This window comes from Ostrea edulis, chromosome 6 (genome assembly GCF_947568905.1).
Source record: "Ostrea edulis chromosome 6, xbOstEdul1.1, whole genome shotgun sequence".
Lineage (NCBI taxonomy): Eukaryota > Metazoa > Mollusca > Bivalvia > Ostreida > Ostreidae > Ostrea > Ostrea edulis.
The window spans coordinates 63504426-63517558 of NC_079169.1; the positions used below are offsets into that span (position 1 = coordinate 63504426).

The 13133-nt window shown below is 35.0% G+C and overlaps 1 protein-coding gene across 4 annotated transcripts in view; it reads left to right on the plus strand.

The window, feature by feature from the left end:
- The window catches only part of LOC125683122 (gigasin-2-like), a 56841-nt gene that overhangs the window by 8923 nt on the left and 34785 nt on the right, over positions 1 to 13133 (plus strand). For all 4 annotated transcript variants that reach the window (XM_056140370.1, XM_056140371.1, XM_056140369.1 and 1 more), the window contains exon 2: positions 37 to 113. The gene's annotated coding sequence lies outside the window, so the exon portion shown is untranslated. The remainder of the gene's footprint in view (positions 1 to 36; positions 114 to 13133) is intronic.

The following is a 13133-nucleotide window of genomic DNA, read 5'->3' on the forward strand; positions in this document are numbered from 1 at the left end:
GTACTGATTGATTTTCATTTATTTTGTTGCTTGCAGTGTACCGACTCTATCCTTCAATGTCGTGCATCATCGATTAGTCATCAATTAGCCAGACATCCATACTATACAATTCGGTATGTGTTTTTGTTTTGTACTATAGCTAAAACATGTATATGCATATTTTATTCGAGAGAAACCCGGGCACTGTTTTTGGACATTTATGACGTATTTTTGCATGTCCTAAAATGTTTAGATATTTCAATGATAAAACGTTTGCATGAAAAGTGAAGATAAGGAACAGTGATCAATCTCATAAATCCCAAAAAGAATACAAATTAAGAGCAGAGCGGACCCTGCACACACCAGAGGTGGGATCAGGTGTCTAGGGGGACTAGAAATCCATACTCTGTGCGAGGCAATGAGAAAGATGCGGTGTAAATTTAAATATTACCTACACTGTACGTGACGTTTTATTTCGTATGTCAATAGAATATATATTAATAGAATCTAAATGTTGAAATACTCTGTCTGGTTTTAAATGGTATAATTAATTATTTTGAGAGAGGAAACAAAGTTAGAAATAGAAGAGAAATAAACATATTTGACATGGAATGCTCAATTTTAACCGAAAATATCACGACTGGCGAGAGTACACGTCACTGATTAAATTCGGACAGATCCCCAAAATATCACGACTGACGAGAAAAGTACTAGTCACTGATTACATACATAAACACCCTTCTCCTGATGGACGCCTCGTGCCACCGTGGAGCTTATTATGTAGAATCACGCATTTAAATTCATTTGTAGAATCTTAATTTTAATCCATTTTGATTACGTTATATTCAAAAGTTGTCTAATATATGGAAAACTAGAATTATGTAACATTTAAAGTATCTTCCATGACTGCGTAGGAGGTAAAATTAGATAATCAAAAGTTTCCATTTTACAAACATTAAACATTAGCCCAAATCAGCGAGACGTTTCCCCTGTTTATGATAAATGTCGGGGCAGTATTTATCAAATGGATATTTTTGTACTGTGGTTTAAAACTCTTTCTTAAAAATTAGTTTTATATGTCAAAATAAGCTCTTTCATGTTTACATCTATCCCCAGAAGCTTTGTATTTCATTTAATGACAATATTATAAACTATTGATGGATTTAATCTTTTAAAACAACATCATCCGCAATTAATTAATTCATCTTTGAGCAATTATATTTCATGTATTATATTTTCAATGTTCCACATTCAAAGAATTATTTCGAAGTCTTCAAGTGAATTTTTTTTTTAAATGTGAATTATTTAAAAATAATGTAGTGGAATGCCACGGATTCATGTTTACGTAATTAATTCAATACTTTAGTGGTTTGTTTTTCAGACTGAATGACACATGTAGCAATGTTTATCAAGTTCCTCTGACAAATTTATAAAAGGATATTGTGACGTCTTAACTTTCACATACAGATATGAATTTAATTTCTGTGACAAATCTAGACGTAACACTCAATCCATACGTCAATCACATCATGTAACATCCCGTGAAAGAGTAATTCTTTCCAAATCTTTATTTTTCATCAGGTAAATGTCATTGATAGAGACAAAATTGGAATGTTATTTCTTAAATGTGGAATACTTTAGTAATGACTTTACTCATTTTCAATGATTCATTTGTAGTTGTCTCTCTTGACTAGATAAGTATTTAAAGGTATGTCGAGTTGAAAAGACCAGTGCTTGTATGAAACGAAACAAAACACACTGAAACATCGTAATTTTATTATCAACAAACCATTTGTAAATCTAAGTTACCTTAATATAACCAGCTATCAATAGCTGGACACAAGGAGTTAGCGATTGGATAAATCAACTTCCAGTTTGTTGATGAATTCCAGCTTGTCCAATGTCTCTTCCACTATAGACAGCTCGATGACTTAAAACCTGCAACAGGCTGTAATTTTGCCCGTCTGGTGTTCCTTCTGATCCCCATATCAGTCAATGGACTGTGTTGGAAATCCTCGGTAGCCTTCCTTTACTGTGCAGACCTTCACGTTCTAGTCTCTGTTGAGTACTTCATTGGCAAGTCCCTGATATTTTCCCTCCGTTCAGTAATACGCCTCATCCCACCGGTCTACCATTATCATTTTTCTTCTGTCCAGGGTCAGGGCGCTTTCATTTAAACACTATTTGGAAAAACCAATCGTTTATTGTGGTATTGAAATATTTTTGATTATTGTTGACTTGCGTGTGTAATATACTTGGGCCATATTATCGCAGTGTCATGACAGGCCCATATTTGTTTTTCTACGTACTTTCAATATAATTTCTTGAAAGTAAATACAGTATAATCATAAACAGAATGTTGGGTCTCGTGTTAACAGTACATCTTTTCTATCTATATTTGACCTCCATCATGTATACGAGTTCCTTCAACACCCAGTCAAGTCACCCACTATATATTACCTGAATAAAGGCCATCTTAGAAGATGACAGAACCTACGCCATATTATAGGGTCGTCAACACAGCTGGCATGACGGTTCCTCAATTAAATTCCATTTGCAGATGTGGTTGGAATTGATAGCAGGTCATAGACTGATCTAAGGAGGAACTGGGTCCTGAACGGTTCAATTCACATGTCGTTTCATGTCAACTTTATTTCTGTTGTTTCCCATCTCGTTCATGGCCCTTATGCTCCCATTTCTGTGGATTTTGTCTCTCGTTTTTTCTCAGTCTTCTTAATCTCTCGGTCGGTGTACCTACTTTACCCAACTCTCTGTACAAGACCTTCCTAAAAGTTTTTATGATATCCTCATGAATGAGTCTGCTTTCTACGTAATCCACTGTGCTTATTGCAGACACGTTTCTCCGTATTCTAACCCAAATGTCCGCCAAAGTTCGTTGCCACAAACCAAACTCTTCCATGCAGGTTCATAAAGATGGCGATGGGGTCATCGGAAAGAAGTGGCACGGGCTGAGAAATCATACTTTCCCATAGCCAGTTGGTAGTAGGCAAAAATGTCTCTTGCCTCCACAAATGCACGAAGGGCAGCGACTTGTTCCGACTTCAATTCCTGACCTCAAATCACTTATTCTTAAAGGTCCTAAATACAGAGACCCTCGGTCTTTTAATTCGCGACAGAACTTCATCTCTATTATGAGTTCTGTCGAAGATTATGCCAGACGATGGGCTAAATATGAAAAAGAAGAGCTTGATACGTTGTCAGAATGGGTTAAAAGTATAAGAGGGATATTAAAATCCCGCATTAGACACATGATAACAAAAGTACGTACCATCTATCCTTCTGTGTTTAGTAAACCAGAAATGATAAAAGAATTAGATAGGTTACATGAGGAATATGTTTTGGTTCCAGCTGACAAAGCTAGTAACAACATTGTCTTTGTTTGTAAGGCTCATTATTACAACTGTATTTTAAACGAACTTGGCATTAATTCCACTTTTGGTAATCATACTTATACTCCAACTGCCCTTTCAAAAGACGAAATTCTTCAAAACCATGCTTCAGTTTTAGAAACATTTAATATTCCAGTCAATGGGTCGAATGAATATGAGTTACCGTACCTATACTGGATTCCTAAACTACATAAAAACCCTTACAAACAAAGATACATTGCTGGATCTAGTAAGTGCTCTACCAAGCCCCTATTTTTGCTCCTCACGAAAATGTTAACAGCTGTGAAGGAGAAACTTCAAACTTACTGTGCGACTACATATGCCAGAAGTGGTGTTAATCAAATGTGGATTCTAAATAATTCTAAAGAACTTTTAGTAAACTTGAAATCACAGAATTTTTCCCAAATCAATAGCATTAAAACCTATGACTTTTCAACACTATACACGACCATTCCTCACGATAAATTAAAGACTAGACTTTTTGACATCATAGACAGTTGCTTCTTCAACAAAAACGGAAAACGGAAATATTCATATCTAGTGATCAGTCATTCAAAAACTTACTTTGTTAAACACCACTCTGATTCCACGCACAAGTACTCTGAAGTTGAAATAAAAAATATGCTAGAGTTCCTCATTGACAATATCTTCGTGGTCTTTGGTGATCAGGTCTTCCAACAGTCTGTTGGAATTCCCATGGGCACGAATTGTGCTCCTTTGTTAGCTGACCTGTTTTTATATTCATATGAAGCAGAATTTATTCAAAAACTTCTACGTGAGAAGAAAAAATCTCTCGCTGTGACCTTCAATTCGACTTTTAGATATATCGATGACGCTTTGTCTATTAACAACGATAGCTTTCATTCATATGTCGATTTGATATATCCCTGTGAGCTCGAAATAAAGGACACGACAGAGTCGTCCACTTCTGCTTCATACTTAGATATTTTATTGAAAGTAGACATTAACGGCAAACTGACAACTCAACTTTATGACAAACGGGATGATTTCAGCTTCTCCATCGTCAACTTCCCACATTTATGTAGCAATATTCCATTATCACCTGCATATGGTGTTTATATATCTCAACTGATTCGATATGCAAGAGCTTGTTCTGGGTATAGTCAGTTTTTAAATCGAGGTAAGCTACTGACAAACAAGTTGATGGTACAGGGATTTCAACAGTCTCGATTGAAGTCAGCATTTCGCAAATTCTATGGTCGTTATAACGATCTAGTTCGTCAATACAACCTCGCATTGGGTCAAATGCTGTCTGACGTGTTTCATACCGATTGTTAAGCCGTTCTTGGCACACTGATTTGAATGCGGATTACTCCGTTTACCTGATCAGGATATGGGGCTCACGGCGGTTGTAACCGGTCAACAGGGGATGCTTACTCCTCCTAGGCACCTGATCCCACCTCTGGTGTGTCCAGGGGTTCGTGTTTGCCCAACTATCTATTTTGTATTGCTTGTAGGAGTTATGAGATTGATCACTGTTCGTTATCTTCACCTTGCATTCTCGGTCTCTGTTTCGCACGTGTTAATTGTTTTCGCGAAGAGAAAGTAGAAAAGTTTCATATTTATAACATTTACATGTACTTTTAAAAATGTTTTATTTAACTTTTCTTTCCCTTTTTTCTATATACCCCCAATTTCGTATATTGCAAATTAAATTCATTTATGAAACTCGGCTTTTATTAAATAAAACCCTTGATGATAGGTGCGCACTTATTGCGATATGTAATTAGGCCGCGTTGTAATCGCGTATATTATCATAAATTGGTATCTGGTAGTGTCTCTGTGAGGGTAGACACCAGTCTTGGCTTTGGTGACATTGGATTCCGCATCTAGTAAATGTATTGGCCGCTGAAGGCAGTCGAGACATCAGCATATGTTGGTAGATCCAGGCTTTAAATATCCTCGGTCGCCTGGTCTTCCCAAGGCTAAATTTCTCCATTCTATCGTTACTGCTGTCTTTTAAGCTTGCGTCAAATTACTTGTCCAGACACTTAATGGACTGATCTACGATTGATTGAATCTCTTGGACCTCATTATGAATTTCAGGATGAACCTCTTAATTACATTCCTCTCTTTGATTATGAGGCCACTTGATGAATATTATCTATTATTTCACAATTAAAATCTCGACACATCAAAATAAAAGTACGTACCATCTATCCTTCTGTATTTATTAAACCAGAAGTGATAAAAGAATTAGATAGGTTACATGAGGAATATGTTTTGGTTCCAGCTGACAAAACTTGTGACAACATTGTCTTTGTTTGTAAGGCTCATTATTACAACTGTATTTTAAACGAACTTGGCATTAATTCCACTTTTGGTAATCGTACTTATACTCCAACTGCCCTTTTAAAAAAGATGAAATTCTTCAAAACCATGCTTCGGTTTTAGACGCATTTAATATCTCAGTCAATGAGTCGGATGAATATGAGTTACCGTACCTATACTGGATTTCTAACCTTCATAAAGACCCTTATACAAAGATACATTGCTGGATCCAGTAAATGTTCTACCAAGACGCTATCTTTACTCCTCACGAAAATTTTAACAACTGTGAAGGAGAAACTTCAAACATACTGTGCCACTACATATGCCATAAGTAGTGTAAACCAAATGTGAATTCTAAAAAAAACTATTTGTAAATTTGAAATCTCGAAATTTTTCTCAAATCAACAACATCAAAACGTATGACTCTTCAAGACTTTACACGACCATTCTTCAAGATAAATTAAAGACTATACTTTTTGACATCATAGACAGTTGCTTCTTCAACAAAAATGGAAAATGGAAATATGCATGTCTAGTGATCAGTCATCCAAAAATTACTTTGTTAAACACCACTCTGATTCCAAGCACAAATACTTTGGAGTTGAAATAAAAAATATGCTGGAGTTCCTCATTGCCAATATCTTCATAGTCGTTGATGATCAGGTCTTCCAACATTCTGTTGGAATTCTCATGGGCACAAATTGTGTTCCTTTGTTAGCTGACCTGTCTTTATGTTCTTATGAAGTAGAATTTATTCAAAAACTACGTGAGAAAAAAAATCTCTTGTTGTGGCCTTCAATTCCACATTTAGAATATCGACGACGCTTTATCTATTAACAATAATAATGTTCATTCATATGTCGATTGGATATATGACTGTGAACTCGAAATAAAATACACAACAGACTCGTCCACTTCTGCTTCATACTTTAATATCTTATTGAAAATACAGGTAGATATTAACGGTAAATTAACAACTCAACTTTATCACAAACGGGATGATTTCAGCTTCTCCATCGTCAACTTCCCCTATTTATTTAGCAATATTCCATTATCACCTGCATATGGTGTGTATATATTTCAACTGATTCGATACGCAAGAACTTGTTCTGCATATGACCAGTTTTTAAATAGAGGCAAGCTACTGACAAACAAGTTGATGGTGGAGAAGTTTCAACAATCTCGTTTAAAATCAGCATTTCGCAAATTCTATGGTCGTTATAACGATCTAGTTTGCCAATACAACCTGTCATTGGGTCAAATGCTGTCAGATGTTTTATATTGATTGTTAGGCCGTTCTTGGTATATTGATTTTGACTACGGATAACTCCCTTTAACTTAAAATCAAGATATAGGGCTCACGGCGGATGTGACCGGTCGGCGGGGGATGCTTACTCCTCCTGGGCACCTGATCCCACCTCTGGTATGTCTAGGGGTCCGTGTTTGCCCAGCTATGTATTTTGTATTGCTTATAGGAGTTGAGATTGATCACTGTTCGTTATCTTCACCTTTCATCATTCAAGAGGTCCGTATTTGCCCAACTCTCAATCTTGTATTGCTTATAGGAGTTATGAGATTGATCGCTGTTCGTTATCTTCACCTTTCATCATTCAAGAGGTCCGTATTTGCCCAACTCTCAATCTTGTATTGCTTATAGGAGTTATGAGATTGATCGCTGTTCGTTATCTTCACCTTTCATCATTCAAGAGGTCCGTATTTGCCCAACTCTCAATCTTGTATTGCTTATAGGAGTTATGAGATTGATCGCTGTTCGTTATCTTCACCTTTCATATCATAGAGATGAAATAAATAATGTCTTGCATACAATGAATCTAGCTTAATCAAATCATAATCAAAATAGGCCTTACAATGAGATCATTATATATAATGTTTGCTCATTCTAAGATTTATATTGCATATTTGATGTCAAATTAGATTGTCTCGTTTACAGCGGTTTTTTTTTTTAAATCAGGATTCCGTACTCTACAGAATACATGTATATATAGTACAATTGTTATTCATCTCTTCCATATCATGTTAGATTATGTTCTTCAGTTGACATTTTTTACGATTCATGAATAAATACTTTTCTTACACCTAATCCCACCTCTGGTGTATCCAGTGTGTCATTGTTTGCCCCGTTCTCGATTGTGTATTTATAGAATTGTGAAATGAATCACTGCTCGTTATCTTGACCTTTTTCATGGATTAACACAGGTTTAATACAGATCCATATATTAAGCTAATGGAGATTTTTGCTTGTATTTTTAGGTCACCTGAGTAATTAGTCTGCGTCCGCCGTCGTGCGTTAACAACTGAACATTTTAAACTTAATCTTGATAAGTACCATTCCAATTCTTTTCAAATTTGGTATGAAAAATCTTTGGGAATAGGGGGGGGGGGGGCATGAATTGTAAATTTCTTAACGTTTGCACCCATGGGGCATTAGGGGTGGGACAAACTGTCCAAATTTTACCAATTTCCAAAAATCTTCCTCTTTACAACTGCACATGTATAAGAAAAACTAAATGCATAGTGATGTAGAGCAAGAAGGCCTCTACCACAATTTGTAAATTTCAGGATCCCCGAGGTATGGGGTTCTGACCGCAGGGCGGGGCCAAACTCGGTATATATTGTTTATGTGTAAAACACTTGGGTAACATCTTCTTTAGTGCTTTTGATGCTAAATTGAAACTAAATAGATATTTAGAAAGAACGGGTACATGTAGTCCTTTATCAAAATTGTAAATTTGATGATCCCAGCGGTAGAGGTCTGGGTATAAGGGTGGGGTCAATATTGTCAGTTATGAGTTGTGTAAACAATAGAATATTTTTAACTTCTTGATAACTATCATTACCATTTTAAATTTGGTATGAAGAATCTTTGGCACAAAAACTGTAAATTTCAGAACTCCTACACCATAGGGCCTTAGGAGCGGGGCAAAAACTGCCCAAAATTGACAAATTTTTGAAAATCTTAGCCTCTTGTTTCCAATTTCTTGAGATCGAAAAACACAGAGAATTCCTGAAACATCTTCTCTTGTTTTATGGTCCTTTATTTAGTTGTTTTACGTCAAATCGAGAATTTTTCACTCATATCAAGACGTCACCATATATGGCTGTTGTACTACTTTAAACATGTGCAAGGCGCCAAGGGACGTAACACTGAAGGTTCTAAATAGTGTCAATGCACGTCATGGATTTAAAGTCTCGTCCGAAAGACCCGCGACTCACACTTCTAAACACCAAGCTTTTGATGAAGGAATAGTCGCTATCTATCTTTATAACTTAAGTTTGACGCAGCTGAGATACAAGTGGGTCTCCAACCCACAACCTCAACATAACAAAGCGACCACTCTTAACACTGAGTCACTGCGACCGTTCCTTGTATTATATGTCATCTACTTTTAATTATGAAATGTTGATGAACTTCCTTCACAATAAATCATGAAATAATTTGAAACTTACATAAAATGTACCACTTGTGTTCAGTGTACACAATCTGATTTATATTCCAGATTAACTTGTAGAGGGGTTCTAAACTTATATACGTTAATGCGGTTCTAAACTTGTTCGTTTAATTAAATGGTTTGAAACTGTTCGGTATTTATAAGATTATAAACCTGTATGTATGGTTCTGCAGTGCATACCTGCCCATTCAATGAAATCTTATGTCACATTCAATGTATAGTCAATACATGTTCTTCATATTTGCACATGTATTTAGATATGTTCGAATTATGATTCTTACTTTTTTTTCTCTCTCTCTCTCTCTCTCTCTCTCTCTCTCTCTCTCTCTCTCTCTCTCTCTCTCTCTCTCTATATATATATATATATATATATATAAACATAATACTGATTTTACTCAGCATTAATCTATGACTAGAATTTGAAATACGTATTTTCAGTATTTATAAAACAACCAGACAACACAACAGAGAGCCTGTATCTCTTTTTCGAATGCTTTAACGAGCAATATTATAAAATGCTGGTATAGCGATTCACCTTAAAGTCAAATCAATATATTGTACATTCTAGTGTAGTAAAGGATATCTTATTTGATGTAATTTTTGTATTTGCTTTATCCAACAAGTAGAAATGACGTATATATTCGCGAGGCCGATCAAATATATAGTCACATTTCAGTGATTTTGATAAAAATAAAATAATACTATTTAAGCTGTTCCGTTTATCTCATACTAATTAGGGTTTAATTTCCTTTACTGTCTACGTCACTAATTAAAATCACGCAGGGTCACTAGGCTAACGACAGAGGTGAGGTCAAATTTCGTGACACTTCATCTACGTACAGCTGATAACAAATCATGTTTTTACTTGCGCACCAACAGAATGCAAGTTTGTAATAAAGGAACAGTATGTACAATTACTGGAGATAAAATGGTTATATAGATTAATTAATACATACGTACATGTACGGAGTGAGGTATTTCTAAACAGAATATTATTTTGTAATTAATGTGTTTTATCTTAGGCAAAATGTTGTTTTTCTGCATGAAAGGAGAGAGAGAGAGAAGGTGAAAAATATATTTAATGCATGAATTGCATGTATATTGGTTTTTTAAAAATTTGTTTCATTGAATTTATCTTATCAATCTATTAAATAAATGCTTTTATTAGCTGTCACAATTATTTTGATAAATGAAAAATATATTAAAATATCAAGAAATGAAAAATTCAAATAGAAAAAAAATATACGTATGCATATTATGCTATTTTAGAGTGTAACTTCAATATGTATGTTTTAGGGAATAATACAGTGTATATTTAACTATCTAATAATTTTATATCATTGTTTCACCAAAAGTATAAAAAAAAAATTAAAACAAATTATAACTGTTCAGTATTTTTTTTTTTTATGCCAAGAAGTATTATTTGCCTGATCTTGCCTAAGGCATACATGATAAGTCTCTGATGATTTAAAATATTTAATTGTTTTATTTTTACATATTCCTACGGTGGTATATTTAGGACACAGAATTTTTTTTTTTTCAAAGATACTAGGCAAAAATTATCTCGTGCGCACGACATAATATCTCGTGCGCACGACTTATTATCTCGTGTGCACGACATAATATCTCGTGCGCACGACTTATTATCTCGTGCGCGCAACTTATTATCTCGTGCGCACGACATAATATCTCGTGCGCACGACATAATATCTCGTGCGCACGACATAATATCTCGTGCGTACGACTTATTATCTCGTGCGCACGACTTATTATCACATGTTTTCTATATAAAAGCTTGATTATAACCCTTTCCTAGCTACATAACCGTTAGACCAGTCAGTTTCGATTTAATTTGGTACATGCAATTTGTCCTCAGTAACTAAACATTAATACTTTCTTTACAACAGTATGCTAGTGCTCTTATGCATTTGCAGGTTTACATACAGGTTTTCCCCATTCATTGCGTGAGAGAGAGAGAGAGAGAGAGAGAGAGAGAGAGAGAGAGAGAGAGAGAGAGAGAGAGTGTGTGTATGTGTGTGTGTGTGTGTGTGTGTGTGTGTGTGTGTGCGAGTGTGTGTGTGTGTGTGTGTGTGTGTGTTAAAAACTGCGCTGAATATGGTGTATATGAACAAGGTAATTATCCTTGTGTTGTATACTTTCAATTTATAATACGGTCACAAGAGGAAATTACATCATCGTTATGTGGAAACTTTACAGCCACATACAATTTTAAAAGTAGAAACAGTGAGAAATGACCAGTGACCCAGGAGCAGGATTGGCCAATAATGGCTTATAAAAATTGATTACAAGTTATTGGTATTTATTGAAATCGTTTGAATTGGGTAAGCATTGTATATAACCTATAAAAATCTTCGTTAGAAACCCACGGGCAGTCTCGCACACGTGAGCCAACACATTGAACTTTTCTCATTTTAATGAATTATCCAACAATGAGAAAGTGAAACTCGGTATGAAAACGAAGATCATGTTATGAAAAAAAAGCAGTTGTTTAAGATAAATCCGTAAGAATTAACACGATTGGAGAAATTTCCTTCACAAAAGTGTGAAGAAGCCAATCGGATTAGGGCATAAATTAATCATAAAAACAAGAAAAATTTAATGAGTTGGCCCACGGTCAGTAAGCATGTGCGAGACTGCCCTAAGGATAGCGGCAAGATGAAACCTTGCATCGCCTTTTATCTTTTCTTCAATTTGAAGCCCTATGACAACTTATTAATTTCACTTCCTTTCATATATCTTTTTTTCATACTAGTATCTCTTGATATCGATAAAAATCTCATAAACATGTATGATATCAGTCTGCAATTATCCATAACGCACTATCTGTCATTCACTTAAACAATTGTATTGATACATTGGCTGATTTAATTCTATATCAGTACAACAACCTCCACAGTTTTTCTTTTAGTTTTCCATACAGTTCCCGGCCAGATGAAGCACAGTCTGGCATTTGCCAGCCATTTTCTTCCATTAGAATGCGACAAATACTCTCGAAATCCGGATCATTTGTATTTAAATTAGGGTGGTTAAAAGTACACTCATTTTTGCATGCATTTAAAAACCGATCATTAGACAGCCACAAATAATCCCTGGTGCCGTAATCTTCTGGTGACGTGTACATTATAACTGGACGTCCATGGAGTACGTGCTCGTTTCTTGACCTTCGAATCGGATGCAAATTTCAAAGAAGCTGGATGTCGTTCAATTCCTTCTGATAAAAACACATAAGAATACGAGATAATAAGTCGTGCGCACGAGATATTATGTCGTGCGCACGAGATATTATGTCGTGCGCACGAGAAAATAAGTCGTGCGCACGAGATAATAAGTCGTGCGCACAAGATATTATGTCGTGCGCACGAGATAATTTTTGCCTAGTATCTTTGAAAAAAAAAATTCTGTGTCCTAAATATACCACCGTATATTCCAGATTGTTGCTATGATATAATATTGTCGTTAAGGCGTATTTAACTGTATATGTGAGTTATGTAAAAAGCATATGTACATGTATTATCCTTCAAGTAATTAATTGTATGGACCACAATTTAAAAAAAATCAGTTGAGGAATTTGATTGCTATACTATATTTTGGTTGTTATGATATAGTTTTATTTTTGCTGCTTATGAAATATTTTTCAAAACATGATCCCTTTATCAACTATTGTACATAAGATCATAATTTTAAAAACAATCATGGAAAAAGGTCGGTTGCTATGGTATATATTGGTTGCTAGGATATATTTGTATTGTTGGTAAGTGTTTCTAATTGAACATAATTTAGAAAAATTAAAGAGCATTCAAAATAAAAGATTGTGAAATAGAAACTATTTTTGCACCATTTATCCCCAAAATATCATTATAATTAAAATGAATTTAATGGATTTACACTTATAAATCAATGAACTGTTGCTATGCAACATGACGCCAGAACAATAGTTATACATGACAACATAGCCTATCTG